The 15661-nt window shown below is 45.1% G+C and overlaps 1 non-coding gene across 1 annotated transcript; it reads right to left on the reverse strand.

Annotated features, from left to right (window-relative positions):
* Positions 1 to 3523: 3523 nt before the first annotated feature.
* Positions 3524 to 3630, reverse strand: LOC135273809 (U6 spliceosomal RNA). Its single transcript, XR_010341608.1, has one exon. It is a non-coding gene; the product is annotated as a U6 spliceosomal RNA (small nuclear RNA).
* Between the last annotated feature and the right edge of the window lie 12031 nt (positions 3631 to 15661).

Raw genomic sequence — 15661 nt, forward strand, 5'->3', positions numbered from 1 at the left:
TTCACGTCTGTAATTCCAGCTACTCGGGGGGGCTGAGGCAGGAGAATTGCTTGAACCCAGGAGGCGGAGGTTGCGGTGAGCCGAGATCGCGCCATTTCACTGCAGCCTGGGTAACAAGAGCGAAACTCGGAATCAAAAACAAAAACAAAAACAAAAAAAATCTTCCCAGCGCTGTGACTCACGCCTGCAATCCCAGCACTTTGGCAGGCCGAGGTGGGTGGATCACCTGAAGTCAATAGTTAAATATCAGCCTGGCCTTCATGGTGAAACTCCATCTTATTAAAAAAAAGAAAATCTGCCGGGTGCGGAGGTTCACGCCTGTAATCCCAGCACTTTTGGTGACTGAGGCGGGTGGATCACGAGATCAAGAGATCGAGACCATCATGGTCAACATGCTGAAAGCCTGTCTCTATTAAAAATAGAAGCCCAGTTTTATAATGATTAAGAAACTGGCAGGGAGAGAGATCCAAGATGGCTGATGATTAGCAGCTCGGGCACGTACCTCCCAGTGAAAGCGCAAAGAACGAGAGGACGCCACACTTTCAGACGAATATTAGTTGCTCACGGACCAGTAGATTCCCAGTGGAGGAGCCCCACGGGTTGCCAGGGCGACTCTTGTGGCCGGCGTGGCGGTTTTGCTGGTGCCTTAGCACGCCAGTTCTTGGTGCAGAGTCCGGAGATTCCCGGGCAGAAAAGCACCATCAATCTTAACACCACTGTTTTGGCCGGTTCAGTGGATTGCTCAGATCTCGGCGCAGGGAATCAACAAGTTGGACGTCAGAGACCCAGTTAGAAAGCCGGTAATTATAAAGACGACAGACGGACAAATATATAATGAAGGGAAGAAACCAGCGTAAAAAGGTAGAGAATACTCAAAATCAGAATGCCTCTCCCTCTACAGGGGATTGCAATTCCTCATCAGTAACGGAACAAGGCTTAATAGATTACACGTGTGTTCCAATAACAGAAGCAGGTTTCAAAACGTGGGTGATAAGAAACTTCTGTGAATTAAAAGAACTTGTTCTAACCCAATGCAAAGAAACTAAGAACCTTGAAAAAAGGTTTGACGAACTGTTAACAAGAATGGACAATTTAGAGAAGAATATAAGTGAATTGATGGAGCTGAAAAACACAACACGAGAACTTCGCGAAGCATGCACAAGTTTAAACAGTCGAATTGATCAAGCAGAAGGAAGGATATCAGAAGTCGAGGACCAGCTCAGTGAAATGAAACAAGAAGACAAGAATGCAGAAAATAGGATGAAAAGGAATGAGCAAAGTCTCCAGGAAATATGGGACTATGTGAAAAGACCTAATTTACGTTTGATAGGTGTACCTGAATGTGATGAAGAGAATGAATCCAAGTTGGAAAATACTCTTCAGGATATCATTCAGGAAAATTTTCCCAACCTGGCAAGGCAGGGTAATATTCAACTCCAGGTAATACAGAGAACACCACAAAGATATTCTTCAAGAAGACCAACCCCAAGGCACATAATCGCCAGATTTATTAGGGTTGAAATGAAGGAGAAAATACTAAGGGCAGCCAGAGAGAAAGGTCAGGTTACCCATAAAGGGAAACCTATCAGACTTACAGCAGATCTCTCAGCAGAAACCCTACAAGCCAGAAAAGAGTGGGGACCAATATTTAACATCCTTAAAGAAAAGAACTTTCAACCCAGAATTTCATATCCAGCCAAACTAAACTTTATGAGCGAAGGAAAAATTAAATCTTTTGCGAACAAACAAGTACTTAGAGAGTTCACCACCACCAGGCCTGCTTTACAAGAGCTTCTGAAAGAAGCACTATACATATAAAGGAACAACCAATATCAGCCTTTCCAAAAATATATCAAAAAGCAAAGAACTTTAACACAATAAAAAATTTACATCAACTAATGGGCAAAACAGCCAGCTAACATCAAACGCCGGTATTAAACCTATATATATTTTAATTGGATAAAAAGCCAAAACCCATCGGTATGCTGCATCCGGGCCCATCTTACATGCAACAATACACAAAGACTCAGAGAGAAGGAGGAAGATTTACCAATCAAACAGAGAGTAAAAATAAACTAATAAACAAAAAGCAGGAGATGCAATTCTCGCCTCTGATAAACTAGACTTTAAAGCAACAAAGATCAAAAGAGGTGAGGAATGACATTACATAATGGCAAAAGGATCAATGTAACAAGAAGAGCTAACGATTCTATAGATCAACGAGATAGAAAATTAACAAGGATATTCAGAACTTGAACTCAGACCCGGAACAAGTAAACTTAATAAACATTTATAGAACTCTCCACTTCAAATACATAAAACATACATTACCACCTCACAGCTATTCCAAAGGTGACTATATAATTGGAAGTAAATCACTCCTCAGTAATCGCATAGCATTTCATAGGTTTAAATTAAATATTGGTTGGCTGTTTGTTTGTTATCTTCTTCCCTTATTCCTTCCTGACTATATTATTAAGTATAATTATCAGTATAAAAGAGCTTTTCAATACCCATTACTGGATTGCATTCTAGCCTGGGCAAGAAAGCAATACTCCCATTCTCTCTCCCTCTTTCTTTTCCTTTTCCCTCCTCCCCATTCTCTCTCTCTCTTTCTCTTCCTTTTTCCTCCTTCCTATTCTCTCTCTTAAAAAAAAAAAAAGAAGAAAGAAACTGAAGCGCTTCCAAAATAAAAAAAAAAAAATAAAAAATAAAAATAAAAATAGAAAAAATTAGCTGGGCATGGTGGTGCGTGCCTGTAATCCCAGCTACTCAGGAGGCTGAGGCAGGAGAATTGCCTGAACCCAGGAGGCGGAGGTTGTGGTGAGCCGAGATCGCGCCATTGCACTCCATCCTTGGTAACAAGAGGGAAACTTCGTCTCAAAAAAAAAAAAAAAGAAAGAAATCATCCGGGCGCGATGGCTCACGCCTGTAATTCCATGTACTCAAAAGGCTGAGGCCGGAGAATTATTTGAACCCAGGAGGCGGTGGTTGCGGAGAGCCGAGATCGCGCCATTGCACTGCAGTCTGGGTAACAAGAGCGAAACCCTTCTCAAAACAAAACAAAAAAAAATCTTTCGGGCGCAGTGAGTCACGCCTGTAATTCCAGCTACTCTGGAGGCTGAGGCAGGAGAGTTGCTTGAACCAAGGAGGTGGAGGGTACGGTGTGCCGAGATCGCGCCACTCCACTCCAGTCTGGGTAATAAGAGTAAAGCACCTTCTGAAAAAAAAAAATAATAAATTAGGGAGATCATTGTCTACAATTGTCAAAACGAGGTTCTGGATAAATCTCCCCTGACCGGCCTTTTTATGAGATACAGTTTCCCTCTTGTCACCCAGGCCGGAGCGCAATGCTCCGATCTTGGCTCATTGCAACCTCTGCCGCCTTGGTTGAAGCAATTCTCCTGTCTCAGGCTCCCAAGTAGCTGGGTTTACAGGTGTCCACCACCGTGTCCAGCTAATTTTCTTTTTTTTTTAACTTAAAATTTAAATTAAAATTTATTTGATTTTTAAGAACAACAAAGAAAATATGGAACGCTTCATGAATTTGCATGTCATCCTTGCGCAGGGGCCATGCAAATCTTCTCTGTATCATTCCAACCTTAGTGTATGTGCTGCCGAAGCCAGCACATACCCAGGTAATTTTTTTATTTATTTTATTTTATTATTATTATTATTATTATTTTTACAAAGAATGGGTTTCACTATGTTGTTCAGGCTAGTCTTGAACCTCTGGCCTCATGATCCTTCCACCACAGCATTCCAAAGTGCCGGGATTACACGTGTGGGCCACCGTGACCAACTAAATTTTTTTTTGTGTGTTTTTTTTTTTTTTTTAAAGACGAGGTTTCACCATGTTGGTCAGGCTGGTTTTGAACTCCCTACCTCAGGTGATCCGCCTGCCTTGACCTCCAAAGAGTTTGGATTACAGGCCTGAGTCACTAGACCTCCTGGCCAATTTTTGTATGTTTATTAGAGACCAGGTTTCACCACGTTGTCTGGCCGGTTTGAACCCCTGACATCAGGTGATCCACCCGCCTGTGCCTCACAAAGTGCTGGGATTATAGGCAAGAGCCTCCATGCCCAGCCCTGTAAATCTTTTAATCTACAAACCTTCTCAAAAAGTCAGATTCTGGCCTGGCGCAGTGTGTCATGCCTGTAATCCCAACACTTTGGGAGGCAGAGACAGGTGGATCACGAGGTCAGCCGTTCAAGGCCAGCCTGACCAACATGGTGAAAGCCTGTCTCTCCTAAAATACAAAAATTAGCCAGATATGGTGGTGTGCGTCTGTAATCCCAGCTACTCAGGAGGGTGAGGCAGGAGGATCGCTTGAACCCGGACGGCGGAGTTTGCAGTGAGCCGAGATCATGCCACTGCACTCCAGCCTGGGTGACAGAGCAAGAGTCTGTCTCAAAAAAAGGAAGATTATATTTGTTTATTTTTTTTTACAGAAATGATCTTGCTCTGTCCCTCAGGCTGGAGTGCAGTGGTGCAATGGTAGCTTACTGCAGCCTCCCACTTCTAGGTCTTAAGCAATCCTCCCACCTCAGCTTCCTGAGTAGCTAGGACTACAGGTGCACAGCACCACACCCAGCTAAAATTTCCTTGAGATGGGATCTTGTTCTGTCACCTGGCTGGTTTCAAACTCCTAGCCTCAAACGATATTCCTTTCTCAGTCTCCCAAAATGCTGGGATTTCAGGGGTGAGCCATTGTGCCCAGTGTAAACTTTATTATTTAATTCTTTCTTTCTTTATTTACTTTGGAGACAGAGTTTTGTTCTTGCTGCCTAGGCTGCAGTACGGTTTCAGGATCTTGGCTCACTGCAAACTCTGCCTCCCCAGTTCAAATGATTCTCTTCCCTCAGCCTCCTGAGGAGCTGAGATTACAGGTCCTCGCCACCATGCTCAACAAACTTTTTTGTATTTTTAGAAGAGACGGGTTTCATCATGTTGGCCAGGCTACTTTCGAACTGCGGACCTCAGGTGTTCCACTCACCTCAGTCTTCCAAAGTCCATGTATAATGGGCGTGAGCCGTCACACCCAGCCTTAACTTTATTTATTTTTTAATTTATTTATTATTATTCTTTAAAGACGGGGTTTCACCGTGTTGGTCAGGCTGGTCTAGATCCCACAACCTCAGGTGATCCGCCCACCTTGGTCTCCAAAGTGCTTGGATAACAGGCATGAGTCACCATGCCCGGCCAACTTTATTTTTAAAAATCAGAGATATTGGACTGGATGCTGGGGCTCACGCCAGTAATCCTAGCACTTTGGGTGGCCGAAGTGGGCGGATCACCTGAGGTCAATAGTTAAAGATAAGCCTAGCCGTCATGGTGGAACCCCATCTTATTAAAAAAGAGAAATTCTTCCGGGTGCGGTGGTTCACGCCTGCAATCCCAGCACTTTTGGTGGCTGAGGCGGGTGGATCACGAGATCAAGAGATCGAGACCATCCTGGTCAACATGCTGAAAGCCTGTCTCTATTAAAAATAGAAAAAATTAGCTGGGCATGGTGGTGCGTGCCTATAATCCCAGCTGCGGTGAGCCGAGATCGTGCCATTGTACTCCAGCCTGGGTAACAAGAGCGAAACTCCGTCTCAAAAGAAAAAAAATTATCTGGGCACGGTGGCTCACTCCTGTAATTCCAGATACTCGGGAGGCTGAGGCAGGAGAATTGCTTGAACCCAGGAGGCGGAGTTTGCCTTGAGGCTATATCGCGCCATTGCACTCCAGCCTGGGTAACAAGAGCGAAACAGCGTCTTAAAAAAAAAACAAAAACAAAAAAAGAATCTTCCTGGCGCGGTGGTTCACGCCTGTAATCGCAGCTACCCGGGGGATTGAAGCAGGGATATTGCTTGAACCCAGGAGGCTGAGGTTGCGGTGGGCCGAGTTCGCGCCATTGCACTGCAGCCTGGGAAACAAGAGTGAAACTCGGTTTCAAAAAAAAAAAAAAAAATCATCCCGACGCGGTGTCTCTGACCTGTAATTCCAACTACACAGGAGGCTGAGGCAGGAGAATTCCCTGAACCCAGGAGGTAGAGTTTGCGTTGAGGCGAGATCGTGTCACTGCACTCCAGGCTGGGTAGGAATAGCGAAACTGCGTTAAAAAAAAAAAAAAAAATCTTCGCTGCAGAGTGCCTCACGCCTGTCATTCCAGCTACTCAGGAAGTTGAGGCAGGAGAATTGCTTGAAACCAGGGGTCGGAGGTTGCGGTGTGCCGAGATCGTGCCATTGCACTCCAGCCTGGGTAACAAGAGCGAAACTCCGTCTCAAAAAAAAAAAAAAAAAAAAAAAATCTTCCTAGCGCGGTGGCTCGCGCCTGTAATTCCAGCTACTTGAGAGGCTGAGGCAGGAGGATTGCTTGAACCCAGGAGGCGGAGTTTGCGTTGAGGCGAGATCACACCATTGCACTCCAGACTGGGTAACAAGAGCGAAACTCATTCTCAAAAAAAGAAAAAAAAATCTCCTCGGTACAGTGGCTCACGCTTGTAATTCCAGCTACTCGGAAGGCTGAGGCAGGAGAATTGTTTAAACCCAGGAAGGGGAGGTTGCGGTGATCCGAGATTGCGCCATTGCACTGCAGCCTGGTTAACACGAGCAAAACTCCATCTCAAAAAAAAAAAAATATATGTCATCCGGGTACGGTGGCTCACGCCTGTAATTCCAGCTACTCAGGAGACTGAGGCAGGAAAATTGCCTGAACCCAGGAGGCGGAGGTTGCGGTGAGCCGAGATCGTGCCACTGCACTCTAGCCTGGGTAAAACGAGCAAAACTCCGTCTCAATAAATAAATAAATAAATAAATCATCCGGGTAGTGGCTCAAGGCGAATTGCCTGAACCCAGTAGGCGGAGGTTGCCGTGAGCCGAGATCGCGTCATTGCACTGCAACCTGGGTAACAAGAGCGAAACTCCGTCTCAAAAAAAAAAAAAAAGAAAATCTTCCGGGCTTCGGTGGCTGACGCCTGCAATCCCAGCAATTTTTGAGGCTAAGGCAGGTAGATCATGAGGTGAAGAGATCGAGAGCATCCTCGTCAACATGGTGAAAGCCCGTCTCTACTAAAAATACAAAAAATTACTTGGGCATGGTGGCGCGTGCCTAATTATAGGCTACTGGTTAACAGCCTGGTTAACACGAGCAAAACTCCATCTCAAAAAAAAAAAAAAATATGTCATCCGGGTACGGTGGCTCACGCCTGTAATTCCAGCTACTCAGGAGGCTGAGGCAGGAGAATTGCCTGAACCCAGGAGGTGGAGGTTGCGGGCTGGGCACAGTGGCTCATGCCTGTAATCCCAGCACTTTGGGAGGCTGAGGCAGGCAGATCACCTGAGGTCGAGAGTTCGAGACCAGCCTGACAAACATGAAGAAACCCCGTCTCTACTAAAAACACAAAATTAGCTGGACGTGGTGGCACGCATCTGTAATCCTAGCTACTCAGGAGGCCAAGGCAGGAGAATTGCTTGAACCCAGGAGGTGGCAGCTGCGGTGAGCTGTGCCATTGCACTCCAGCCTGTGCAACAGAAGCAAAACTCTGTCTCAAAAAAAAAAAAGGAAAGAAAATACAAAAAATTAGCTGGGCGTGGTGGCAGGCACCTGTAATCACAGCTACTTGGGAGGCTGAGCCAGGGAGAATCGCTTAATCCCAGGAGCTGGAGGTTGCAGTGAGCTGAGATCGCACCACTACACTCCATCCTGGGCAACAGAGCGAGACTCCGTCTCAAAAAAATATATAAAAGTGTAGATTAAAAATAGTTTCTACCTCATTGAGCTTTTGGGAAAGTACACTGTCTGAAGTGCTCACCTATTTAACCAATGGCACTGTTAGACCTGTTAACAGTAGCATTCAATCATTTGATCACATCATCTTCACAACACAAGTCATTGCCTGATTCAAAACCTCTGGTGACTCTCCTCTATCCATGAATTTTAAGTCTTGCATTCAAGGCTCTCAAGAATCGAGATGTTGATGACCTTTACAACCTTACCTCCATCCTCGCTTTTCCTTTTTCTTTTTAGCTACTCCACATTGCTCCAAGTTAGTCCTGTCTTTATCCTCCCTCTACTTACATTTATTCTTTCATTCATTGAACAAATATTGAGTGTCTCCTATGTACCAAACACTGTCGTAGATGCTAGCCGTAGACAGGTGAACAAGACAGACAAAAATCCTGCCTTCATGAAGGTTGCACTTCTAGTCGGAAGGAGGCAAACGATTTTTAAACAAAATATAATATATCAGAGAAGAGAAGTGGGGATGCTGGTTATGCAACTTCTGATTTTAAATAATGTGGTCAGGATGAGTAAGAAGATTATATCTGAGTAAAGATCTGAATGGGATGAAAGTCAGAAGCACATAAATATCTGGAGGTAAGTGCCATCTAAACAAAAGAAACAGCAAGTTGAAAGGCCCCAAGTCCACTGTGTGCGGCGGCTCATGCCTTCAATCCCAGCACTTTGGGAGGCTGAAGCGGGTGGATCATGAGGTCAGGAGTTCAAGACCAGCCTGGCCAAGATGGTGAAACCCCATCTTTACTAAAAATACAAAAATTGGCTAGGCATAGTTGCAGGCGCCTGTAATCATAGCTACTTGGGAGGCTGAGGCAGAGATTTGCTTGAACCTGGGAGGTGGAGGTTGCAGTGAGCCAGGATCACGTCACTGCACTCCAGCCTGGGCAACAGAGTGAGACTCCATCTCAAAACAACAGCAAAAAAAGAAAGGCTCCACGTCAGGAGAGTACCAGGAATTTTCAGGGAATATCAACGTAACCAATGTGTCTAGAGCAGAGTGACTAAGGGGGCTAGTAATGTGAGGCCTTAAAGGAGACTATGAGGACTTATTGGCTTCTTCTCTGAGTGAAATAAGAGGACATTACAGAACTCTGGGCAGAGGAAGGCTGCAATCTGCCATATATAAATATACACACGTACACACACATATACATATATATGTATATATGTGTATGTATATTTTCCTTTTTTGTTTGTTTTTGAGATGGAGTCTCACTCTGTTGCCCAGGCTGGAGTGCAGTGGCATGATCTTGGCTCACTGCAACCTTTGCACTCAGATGACAGGTGCCCACCCCCACGCCCAGCTAATTTTTGCATTTTTAGTAGGGACAAGTTTTCACCATGTTGGCCAGGCTGGTCTTGAACTCCCGACCTCGTGATCCGTCCACCTCGACCTCCCAAAGTGCTGGGATTACAGGTGTGAGTCACCTCGCTTTTACATTTTCTTTGTTTTAAAGACGAAGTTTCACTCCATTGCACAGGCAGTAGTGTAATGGCATGATCACGGCTTACTGCAGCCTCAACCTCTCAGGCTCAAGTGATCCCCCCACCTCAGCCTCCCAAGTAGCTGGAACCACAGGCACATGCCACCATGCCCAGTTAATTTTTCTTTTTTTGTAGAGATGGGGTCTCCTTAGGTTGCCTAAACTGTTCTTGAATTCCTGGCCTGAAGCGATCCTCCCTCCTTAGCATCCCAAAGTGCTAGGGTTACAGGTGTGAGCCACTAGCCCAGCCTAACGTATATTTTTTTTATTGTGGTAAAATTTACCATTTTAACAATTTTTAAGTGCACGTTTCAATAGCATTAAGTATATTCACATTGTTGTGTAACCAACATCATCTATCTCCAGAACCTGTTCATATTCTCAACCGAAACTATACCCATTAAACAACAGCCCTCACCCCCCCTCTCTGTCCCCCTACCAACTACCATTCTACCTCTGTCTCTGTGAATTTTTTAAAAATTTAATTTATTATTATTTTTTAATAAAGACAGGGTTTTACCATGTTGGCCAGGCTGGTCTTGAGCTCCTGACCTCAGGTGATCCGCCCACCTCGGCCTCCCAAAGTGCTGAGATTACAAGTGTGAGCCACCACGATGGGCCTGTCTCTATGAATTTAACAATTCTAGATGTCTCATATAAATGGAATTGTACAACATTTTTTTCTTTTGTGACTGGCTTATTTTGCTTAGCATATTTTCAAGGTTCATCCACATTGTAGCATATGTCAGAATTTTCTTCCTTTATAAGGCTGAATAATATTCCATTGTAAGTATATATCACATTTTGTTTATTCATTCTTCTCTTTTTTTTTTTCCTTTTTTTGAGACAGAGTTTCGCTCTTGTTACCCAGGCTGGAGTGCAATGGCGTGATCTCGGCTCACCGCAACCTCCACCTCCCGTGTTCAAGCAATTCTTCTGCCTCAGCATCCCAAGTAGCTGGGACTACAGGCATGCACCACCACGCCCAGCTAATTTTTTTGTATTTTTAGTAGAGACAGGGTTTCACCATGTTGACCTGTATGGTCTCGATCTCTTGACCTCGTGATCCACCCACCTCGGTCTCCCAAAGTCATTCTTCTCTTGATGAACACTTGGGATTCTCTCATCTTTTGGCTATTGTGAATGACGCTGCTATGAACATGGGTGTACAAATATCTATTTGAGGACATCATGGTGGCTCACGCCTGTAATCCCAGCACTTTGGGAGTTCTGAGGTGGGTGGATAATCTGAGAGGTCAGGAGTTTGAGACCAGCCTGGCCCAAACAGTGAAACCCCATCTCCACTAAAAATACAAAAAATTGGCTGGGTGAGGTGGCTCATCTGTAATCCCAGAACTTTGGGAGTTCCAAGGCGGGTGGATCATCTGGGGTCAGGAGTTTGAGACTAGCCTGGCCAAAATGGTGAAACTCCACTTCTACTAAAAATACAAAAAAAATTACCTGGGGCCAGGCATGGTGGCTCACACCTATAATCCCAGCACTTTGGGAGGCCAAGATGGGTGGATTGCTTGAGGTCAGGAGTTCAAGACCAGTCTGGCTAACATGGTGAAACCCCATCTCTAATAAAAATACAAATATTAGCTGGGTGTGGTGGTGAGCACCTGTAATCCCAGCTACTTAGGAGGCTGAGGCAGGAGAATTGCTTAAACCTGGCAGGCGGAGGTTGCAGTGAACCAGGATTTTGCCACTGCACCCCAGCATAGGCGACAAGAACAAAACTCTATCTCAAAACAAACAAACAAAACACCAAATATCTGTTTGAGTACTTGCTTTCTATTCTTTCAGGTATATACTCAGAAGTGGAAGTGCTGGATCATATGGTAACTCTGTTTAATTTTTTTGAGGAAATGCCATACTGTATTCCATACCAGCTGCACCATTTTGCATTCCCAGTGACTTGTGTCTTTTAAAAGGTTATTTTTAGGACAAATGAAGACTAGACTTAAGGAAGGCAAGAGTGGATGCAGAAATATTTGTTAAGAGGCTCTTACAATTAACCATGAGATTGATTATGGTAGCTTGTATCTACATAATAGCAGTGGAAGTGGGGAGAAGTCACTAGATTCTAGTTTTGTTTGAAAGGCAGAGCCAAATGGATTTGCTGATGGGATTAGTTTGGGAGTATGAAAGAACGTGAGAAAGCAAGGATGACTCCTAGGTTTTTGGCTTGAGCAACTGAAATAATGAGGTTTCCATTTACGAATGTGGGAAAATTTGCAGAAGTTGAGGTGGATAAATTAGGAGTTTGTTTTGGGACATGTTAAGTTTAATATACCTATTAAACATCCAAACAGACAAAATGAGCCTGATGTTCAGAGAAAATGTGTGGGTTGGAGAGAAAATTTGAAAGCCATCAGAATATATAAATGGCATTTAAAATTATGAGATTTGGGCCAGGCATGGTGGCTCACACCTGTAATCCAAGCACTTTGGAGGCCAAGACGGGCAGATCACCTGAGGTCAGGAGTTCAAGACCAGCCTGACCAACATGATGAAACCTCATCTTAATTTAAAAAAATAAAATTATGATATTTGTAAGATAGCTTATGCCTGTAATCTCAGCACTTTGGGAGGCCAAGGTGGGTGGATCACTAGAGGCCAGGAGTCCGAGACCAGCCTGGGCAACATAGTGAGGCATTGCTATGGAAAAATTAAAAGTAAAGCAACGCAGAGAGACCTTATCTCTATTTAAGAAAATAATAATAATAGCTGGGCTTGTTGGTGCATGACTGTAGTCCCAGATACTCAGGAGATTGAAGCAGGAGGATCACTTGAGTCCAGGAGGTCCAGGCTGCAGTGAGCCATGATCGTGCCCCTGCCCTTCAGCCTGTGCAGTGAACCATGGTCGTGCCACTGCCCTTCAGCCTGTGCAGTTAGCCATGGTCATGCCCCTGCCCTTCAGCCTGGGCAACTGATATGGTTTGGCCTCTGTGTCCTCACCCAAATCTCATCTTGTAGCTCCCATTAATTCCCACATGTCATGGGAGGGACCTGGTGGGAGATGATTGAATCATGGGGGACAGGTCTTTCCCATGCTGTTCTCAAGATAGTGAATGGGTCTCACCAGATCTGATGGTTTTAAAAATGAGAGTTTCCCTGCACAAGCTCTCTTCTCTTGTCTGCCGCCATGTGAGACATGCCTTTCGCCTTCCTTCGTGATTGTGAGGCCTCCCTGAACACATGGAACTGTGAATCCAGTAAAACTCTTGCTTTTGTAAATTGCCAAGTCTCAGGTATGTCTTTATCAGCAGTGTGAAAACAGACTAATATTGTTACAACTCAGTGAGTTACAATGAAAGAGACACACTCTGAGTTCCAACTGAGGGTCCTTTATTGCCCTGGACTGAGAGTCAGCTCCTGCTCAAAATCTCTTGGCCCCGAGGAAGAGGCTTGATTCCTTTTTATTCCTTGCTTAAGAAAGGGGAGGGGGAGCATAGCTGAAGCAGAATTTACAGAAGCAGAACAAGCAAGTTAGATAAAGAGGCTGGTAACTAGGAGGCAGGACGTTCCCATGATTGCTGGTTACCAAGGGGGCTTTTCAGTACTTGCATACAATCAATCAAGGGGGTATTCATAATAGCAAGTGGGCTTGCCAAACAGGATATGGTTACAACGGTTATATGTCTGTATAGTTCTAAGCACAGCGTGACTCAGGTATGCACTCAAGGGAGAAATCGTGTGAGCGGTGAGTTGGAAGTTAAGATGGAGTCTGTCTGGCTCTCAACAAGATGAAGTCTGTCAGCCTAACACAGGGTAGGTTAGCACAATATGATGACAGAGTAAGAGCCTGTCTTAAAAATAAAATCATCTGGGCATGGTGGCTTGAGCATGTAATCCAGCACTTTAGGAGGCTGAGGCAGGTGGATCACCTGAGGCCAGGAGTTCAAGACCAACGTAGCCAACCTGGTGAAACCTCATCTCTACTAAAAATACAAAATTAGCCAAGTGTGGTGGTGGGTGCCTGTAATCCCAGATACTCAGGAGGCTGAGGCAGGAGAATCACTTGAACCCAGGAGGCAGAGGTTGCAGTAAGCCCAGATCATACCACTGTACTCCAGCCTGAGCAACAGAGTAAGACTCCATCCCCCCCCCAAAAAAAAAATAAAATAAGATAAAATGAAATAAAATACATCAAAAAGGAGAACACCAAGGGCTGAACCCTCTCCCAGGGAATATCCCATTCCGGCAACAAGAAGGTGGTGAGAAAACAGCAAAGAACACTGAGGAGACGCCAATGATCGGGGAAGAAAGTCAGGTGGGCTGACGTCCTGGAAGCCAAATGAAGAAAGTGTTTGAAGGGGCCAGGCGCAGTGGCCAATTTTCAATTCTTGTTTTACATCTGCATCTTATTTGATACAGTTGACCATTTACTCTGAGGTGACTTTCCTCAAAATCACCTGAGGCCAGGAATTCAAGACCAGCCTGACCAACCTGACCAACATGGTGAAACCCTGTCTCTACTAAAAATACAAAAAAAAAAAAAAAAAAAAAAAAATAGCTGGGTATGGTAGTGCGAGCCTGTAATCCCAGCTACTCGGGAGGCTGAGGCAGGAGAATTGCTTGAACCCAGGAGGCAAAGGTTGCAGTGAGTCGAGAGTGAGCCACTGCACTCCAGCCTGGGCAACAGGAGTGAAACTCTGTCTCAATATATATATTTAAATATTTATATGAAATATATATTATATATATAAAGAAAGTGTTTGAAGGAAGAGGAAATGGTCAACTGTGTCAAATAAGATGCAGATGTAAAACAAGAATTGAAAATTGGCCATTCCTCTTGGTGACCTTAAAGTTATTTCTGGGTGGGCGCGGTGGCTCCCACCTGTAATCCCAGCATTTTGGGAGGGTGAGGCGGGAGGATCAGATGAAGTCAGGAGTTCGAGACCAGCCTCACCAACATGGGAAAACCCCATCTCTACTAAAAATACAAAAATTAGTCCAGCGTGGTAGTGCGTGCCTATAATCCCAGCTACTCAGGAGGCTGAGGCATGAGAATCACTTGAATCTGGGAGGCAGAGGTTGCAGTGAGCTGAGATTACACCATTGCACTTCAGGCCGGGCAACAGAGTGAGACTCTGACAGAAAAAAATAATAAACTAAACAAAGAAAGTTATTTCAAAGGATTGTCTGAGAGGTAAAAACCTAACTGCAGTGAGTTCAAGAGAGAATGGGAGGAGAGGGGAGTTGGAGACTGTGAGAAGGCAGCACTTTTGCTGTAAAGGGGAGTAGGGAAGCAGTGAGGGATCTAGAGAGGGTCGGTTTTTGTTTGCCTTTGAGATGGGAGAAATAGCAGTAAAGATGATGATGGGATAATGCAGTCATCAGAGGGGAAAGAGATGAAGGGGGGATTACTAAATCTATGTCCTTAAGCAAACAAGAGGTGATGGGATCTACCACACGGGTGGAGGGGTTGACCTTAGCTAAGGTGCAAAGTATGTGGGCTGTGGAATCTCTCTTCCAAACGCAGTGGAACTCAATCCAGGCTGTCTCTGGATTTCCCCAGACCACCTCCAGCTAGTGTTGTTCTGAGCTGGGCCACCGAAAGTTGAGATTACTGAATGTGCATCTGTCTTCCATTAAGCCGGGAGCCCTCGATAGGCCGTGTCGAAGTCGCCTCTAAATTCTTCATTCCTGCAAACTCTGGGCCAGAGTATGGGCTTATTGAATTAGTCCGAAGAGACACAAAGCAGCTGCTATGCAGCTGGTTTCACAAAGGGGGGCGGTCCTAACCCTGCGTTCTGGGTGTGGTGGCTCACACCTGTAATCCTAGCACTTTGGGAGGCTGGGGCAGGCAGATTACCTGAGGTCAGGAGTTCAAGACCTGGCCAATATAGTGAAACTAATATAGTGACCAGACTGGCCAATATAGTACAGTAGTTTTGTAAAATACAAAAAGTAGCTGAGTGTGATGGCGCGCACCTGTAGTCCCTCCCAGCTACTCAGAAGGCTGAGGTATGAGAATTGCTTAAATTCAGTAGGCACAGTGAGCCGAGATCACGCCACTGCACTCCAGCCTGGGCGACAGAGTGAGACTTCATCTTTTTTTTTTGAGACAGAATCTTACTCTGTCACCAGGTGCCAGGCTGGAGTGCAGTGGCACAATCTCGGCTAACTGCAACCTCCACCTCCCGGGTTCAAGCAATTCTCCTGCCTCAGCCTCCTGAGTAGCTGGGACTACAGGTGCACACCACCACGCCTAGCTAATTTTTGTATTTTTAGTAGAAACAGGGTTTCAACATGTTGGCCAGGATGGTCTCGATCTCTTGACCTCATGATCCACCCGCCTCAGCCTCTCAAAGTGCTGGGATTACAGGCTTTTTCCTTTTTTTTTGGAGACAAGGTCTTGCTCTGTTGCCTGGACTGGAGTGC

The sequence above is a fragment of the Aotus nancymaae genome, unplaced genomic scaffold (assembly GCF_030222135.1).
Source record: "Aotus nancymaae isolate 86718 unplaced genomic scaffold, 86718_ANA_hifiasm-v0.15.2.pri h1tg000008l, whole genome shotgun sequence".
NCBI lineage: Eukaryota > Metazoa > Chordata > Mammalia > Primates > Aotidae > Aotus > Aotus nancymaae.